The sequence below is a fragment of the Girardinichthys multiradiatus genome, chromosome 5 (assembly GCF_021462225.1).
Source record: "Girardinichthys multiradiatus isolate DD_20200921_A chromosome 5, DD_fGirMul_XY1, whole genome shotgun sequence".
NCBI lineage: Eukaryota > Metazoa > Chordata > Actinopteri > Cyprinodontiformes > Goodeidae > Girardinichthys > Girardinichthys multiradiatus.
In genome coordinates this window covers 35,610,251-35,616,260 of record NC_061798.1, presented here as the reverse complement: position 1 = coordinate 35,616,260, position 6,010 = coordinate 35,610,251, and positions in this window count along the sequence as shown.

Below are 6,010 nucleotides of genomic sequence, written 5' to 3'. Positions count from 1 at the left end.
GTTGACGGGTGGAAATTATTTTCAAAAGATGTAAATTATGCTGTGGTTTAGATGCAAAACACATTTTGAAAAAAAAAAAATGAAATGAATTTCTTAGCATTTTTTATTGCTTTCCCTCATGACTGTTAAACACCTGATAGTTTAAAACGGCATCTTGTTTAATGTCATGGGGACATTAGTGGACGATTGTGGTCATATCAGCTTGGCTGGCACTGTAAACTCTTAAATCCCACAATCCAACAAATTATTTAAATAGATGTGATTATTTAAATTGAACTGTAAAATACATAACATACAAATAGCTATATTTGTATAAATGTGGCTAATTTAATACATGGGGGAAGACATGCAGCATAGGTCTCTGGGTCCCAAACCCAGGACGGCTGCGTCAAGAACTGATGCCTTCATATATGGGTCGCACCCTCTACCGCTACGCCACGCACCTTCATGATACAATTATTTCAATATTTATTTCATTTTCAAATTTCTTGTGCAACAGTTCATAAAATATTGTCAAGTGTCAGTACAGGTTATACAGACCCCAACATCTGATTGGTCGGACTGCACAGTGGTTCAGCTGCAGACATATTGCCTTGCCTTTAACAGTGTTAGGACTTGGATGGATAGGGCTCACAGACATAAAATATGAAATAACTACATAAACAATGAAATAATTATATATGCCTTTAATCAATAATGAATTAAACGTGTATTACTGATCTCCACATTTACTTACAGTGCCTTGCAAAAGTATTCGGCCCCCCTTGAACGTTTCAACCTCTTGCCAGATTTCAGGCTTCAAACATAAAGATATAAAATTCTAATTTTTTGTGAAGAATCAACAACAAATGGGACACAATTGTGAAATGGAATGAAATTTATTGGATGTGTCAAACTTTTTTAACAAATAAAAAACTGAAAAGTGGGGTGTGCAATATTATTCGGCCCCCTTGCGTTAATATTTTGTAGCGCCACCCTTTGCTGCAATTACAGCTGCAAGTCTCTTGGGGTTTGTCTCTATCAGTTTTGCACATCGAGAGACTGAAATTCTTGCCCATTCTTCCTTGCAAAACAGCTCGAGCTCAGTGAGGTTGGATGGAGAGCGTTCGTGAACAGCAGTCTTCAGCTCTTTCCACAGATTCTCGATTGGATTCAGATCTGGACTTTGACTTGGCCATTCCAACACCTGAATACGTTTATTTGTGAACCATTCTATTGTAGATTTGGCTTTATGTTTTGGATCATTGTCTTGTTGGAAGATGAATCTCCGTCCCAGTCTCAGGTTTCTTGCAGACTCCAACAGGTTTTCTTCCAGAATGGTCCTGTATTTGACTCCATCCATCTTCCCATCAATTTTGACCATCTTCCCTGTCCCTGCTGACAAAAAGCAGGCCCAAACCATGATGCTGCCACCACCATGTTTGACAGTGGGGATGGTGTGTTCAGGGTGATGAGCTGTGTTGCTTTTATGCCAAACATATCGTTTTGCATTGTGGCCAAAACAGTTTGATTTTGGTTTCATCTGACCAGACCACCTTCTTCCACATGTTTGGTGTGTCTCCCAGGTGGCTTTAAACTTCTCCACAACAGTATCTCGGACCTGCCTGGTGTGTTCCTTGGTCTTCATGATGCTCTCTGCGCTTTGAACAGAACCCTGAGACTATAACAGAGCAGGTGCATTTATACGGAGACTTGATTACACACAGGTGGATTCTATTTATCATCATCAGTCATTTGGGACAACATTGGATCATTCAGAGATCCTCACTGAACGTCTGGAGTGAGTTTGCTGCACTGAAAGTAAAGGGGCCGAATAATATTGCACTCCCCACTTTTCAGTTTTTTATTTGTTAAAAACGTTTGACACGTCCAATAAATTTCATTCCACTTCACGATTGTGTCCAACTTGTTGTTGATTCTTCACAAAAAATTAGAATTTTATATCTTTATGTTTGAGCCTGAAATGTGGCAAAAGGTTGACAAACTCAAGGGGAAACAGCTTTGTGAGTAAGGACTTCCTATAAGTGCCGTCTCCAAATCTGCCTTTTTAAAAACAGTCATCAACAAATATTGTTTGTATGTTTTACTTAAGACTCCTGCAGGCTCAGTCAAACTGGTCCAATCAGTCTTCGCTTACTGCTTCGGTCTAGATAGTTGTGGTTTAGAAGACAAGAACATGGACCAGGCTTACAGATTGAAACAAAGTCAGAAAAGGAGGCAAATCCCTACTGACCAGCAGGAAATCTGATGTTACACCCAACAGATTTAAATAAACACTAACCTGCCATTTGTCCTCTGTAACTGTACTGTGTTAAATGGAAGCTACTGTCTGCCCCTTCAATCAGCTGGGGGTGCTTTTTGTTGGCGTCTGTCCGTCGATGTGGAAGTCTCTGTCGTCCTCAACACCGAAGTCATCTGGCAGGTTGGTCCACTCAAATCTGTTCTCACAGAAGCAGCACGTCTGGCTGACAACAATCTTTAGTCCATGAACACGTTTCATGACCCTACAGTGACGGCTGCATCGCCGGCAAGACCTGAAGAGCTCCAGGATGCACGCTTCGTCGACGACAAACTCAGACGAGCTGACGGGTTTAAGAAAACACAGCGGTTAATTAAAGTCGATAGGACGTGGAAATACTGTGCAGAAAGAAGCTGAAAGCTTTCAGCCTGGATCTTGGCATCTATAGCAGCGAACCTTCCCAAATCCACCAGATAGTGTCCATCGCCCACACTTAGTGTGGTGCTGAATTCTTCATCGTCTTCAGCTGTACATAAAGACATTTTTTATTGATTACAACTTCCCTGCAGACATTGGTGGTGTCATTCCACCACAGGACAGGGGTAAAGTCAACTCACCTCTCTTTTTACTTTCCGACTCATCTTGACAAGATGCAGCTTCTGCTCTCAGCTCCTTGAAATAAACAGCAGAAGGTTTGAGACAAAAATTTAGTAAATAAAAGCGCATGTTTTAAACGACTTATTAGTATTACGTGGATGTGAATAAAAGGACACATGTTCTCCATGTGCACGTATGGGTTCTCTCCGGGTACTTCGGCTTCCTCCTACAAACCAAAAACATGACTGTCAGGTTATTGCCCTATTTGTCCTGTGTGTGTGTGTGTCCTCTGTTACCCTGGCGACCTGTCCAGGGACCAATGCCCACCACCCCTTGGTACAGACGATAGATAGATAGATAGATAGATAGATAGATAGATAGATAGATAGATAGATAGATAGATAGATAGATAGATAGATAGATAGATTTTGCAGAAGCAATGATCAGATTTACCTGCTCATGCTTTGAACACCGATCAGAAGGAGGTGTACCAATGTTCTGCTCAGCGTCATTTGAAGAACTCATCATGGATTCTTCTTCATCACCTTCTCTGATAAGCACAAAGGAATGCATTACATTAATACTTCTAGCTCTCTTAAATCTGTCATAATTTCAGAATAAAATACTGACCATTACCACCATACACACTGAAGGGTCCTCTCACAAGTCTACCAAAACACCAGTATCATACAAAAGGCTTGTTGCCAGGCATCTGCAGAGCTGAAGGACATGATGATGAGAGATTTCGGCACATTTCGTTCTGTTGTTTTGGAGAAGAGGTGTATCCAAACGTTGCAGGATAGCAGCCCCTGAAAATTGGTTTCCATAGCAGAGCATCTGCATCCAAGTGCAATGAGCCACTGGACTCTAGAGCAGCAGAGATGCGTTTCCTGGAATGACGAATCATATCCCTCTTTTTGACACTCGATTGGAGAAGCCTGGGTTTGGGAATTGCCAGGAAACCTGCACTTTGTGTCGTGTGTACATTGTGCTGCATGGTTGTTTTCTTCATGCTTTTAACTTTGTGAGAAATGTTTCCTGTTCCAACATGGCTGCTCACCAATGCACAAAAACAGGGTTCGCAAAGACATGGATGAGTAGGTTTGGTGTAAAACATCTTAAGTGGCCTGCTCACCTTTGAGATTAATTAAAGAGGAGACTTTAGGGCCAGGCCTCCTTGTCCAACATCAGTGTCTGACCTCACAATTCACTTTAGGAAGAGAGTAGTAAAAAACAAATCCCATAAAGCCCGTCCTAAACATAACGGACCTGAAAATGAAATATTATATGCGTATTTGGAAAACAAATACGCAATCAGAAAGGTTGGCGTCATAAAGCTGCGTCTTTAGTTGGGACACGTGTAGAAAACAACAACTCGGTTTCTAACGCCCTCTGCTGTGTTGTTTATCACACACCCTCCAACCACATGAAAACAGACAAACGTCGTACTTACCTGAAACACTGCGAACAGCCACCTAAAGTCCTCCGTTATTAGCCACCGGAAGCGGAAACGCCACTAAAGCTGGTTTCTTGTTCCTTACTACCGGCTCGACATGAGCTATTTCACCGTTTTCAGCAGTTTTAAAGCATCTTTTTCTCGGTGCCGGGCAATCCATGAAAATGAATGAATGATTCATGTTGTGCTGTATTAATATTATAATAGAAGTAGAAGGGTATACTATGGGGTGGTTATTCTATTTAAAAAGTGTTCTCCAGACTGTAATGTTTCATTAATCTCAGTGATGAATATTCTAATTACTAAATATTACTACAGTGAAACAGATCACTTAGTACCAAATATAAGAACACTACATTCATTTGAGAACAAAGCAATAAATGTTGCCTACCAATTATTTTATTCTTTGTGGAGTTTTTCTGTGTCGTCAGAACAATTCATCTTTCTATTGTCAGTTAATTATGTTCAACTCTTACCCATGGCCTGTTGACATACGAAGAAAAAAAAATTCTTATTTTATTTTGAAAAAATGTTATTTAACAAAAGAAAAAAAATATTTAAAATTCGCAACACTGCAAACACATTTTCTATTGTTGGCTATTGAAAACACGTGCAAAACCGGAAAAAAAAATAAATAAAATGGTAGCACTGTTGCCTTGCAGCAAGATGGTCCTGGGTTTGACTCCTGGCTGTGGGTCTTTCTGCATGGAGTTTGCATGTTCTCCCCATGCATGTGTGGGTTCTCACCAGGTACTCTGGCTTCCTCCCACAGTCCAAAAACATGACTGTTAGGTTAACTGTTCTCTCTAAATTGCCCTTTAGCGTGAATGAGTGTGTGCATGGTTGTTTGTCGTGTGTGTCTCTGTGGTGCCCTGCAATGGATCGGTGACCTGTCCAGGGTGTACCCTGCTTCTCGCCCATAGACTGCTAGAGATAGGCACCAGCTTTCCTGCAATCCACTATAGAAGTGGTAGAAAATGACTGACTGATTTCACTTTACTTTTGTTAGACTTGGGTGATGTCAATCTCTCTCTTATCCATTGCAGGGCTGAATGCTCTGCTCAGAAGTGCTTGGTTGCTGTTCTGTTCCCGTACCTCTGGTCTCTGGACATCCAGACCTTCACTTGTTCCAACAACAGGGAACACAATAACATGCTGGTCTGCCATCAGCTTGTCCATTTTTTTTGTAAAACTGGAAGCATATCACTCTCTTTCCAGTCGATTTATTGTCGTTTACCTTTTTTGTACCCCCGTTTTCTTGACATTTTTACAGTATAGAATGAAACATTAAATCTGGCTTCAAGTTTGTCAGCTGCTTTCTTCCACGGTAGGTTTTTGTTTCCAGACAAGCATTGAGCTCCAGTAGGTTTCGGGGGAGGCCGTCATTGTCCAGCAGGTCTTGACACGAGGACAACGAGGAACAATGTGTGCTCCCGGCAGAAAACAGTTTTTAGGGACAAGGTGCAGTGAAGGGCAGGTGTCTGAATCCACTTGGAAGTTGGGCTCATTGAAACACAGAGAAGAGATTAACCTTATAAAATTTTATAAACTTTATGGCTGTTGTTTTCCTTACTATTATTGTTACCATCACCATCCTACCAGACGTGGTGTGCTACTCATTGAGCTGCATGATCTAGACCCCCACTGATAAGGCCTTATTCATATAGTATTTGAATGGATCCCCAGGTATCTGGTACAAGAGACTGGGGAAAGTTGTT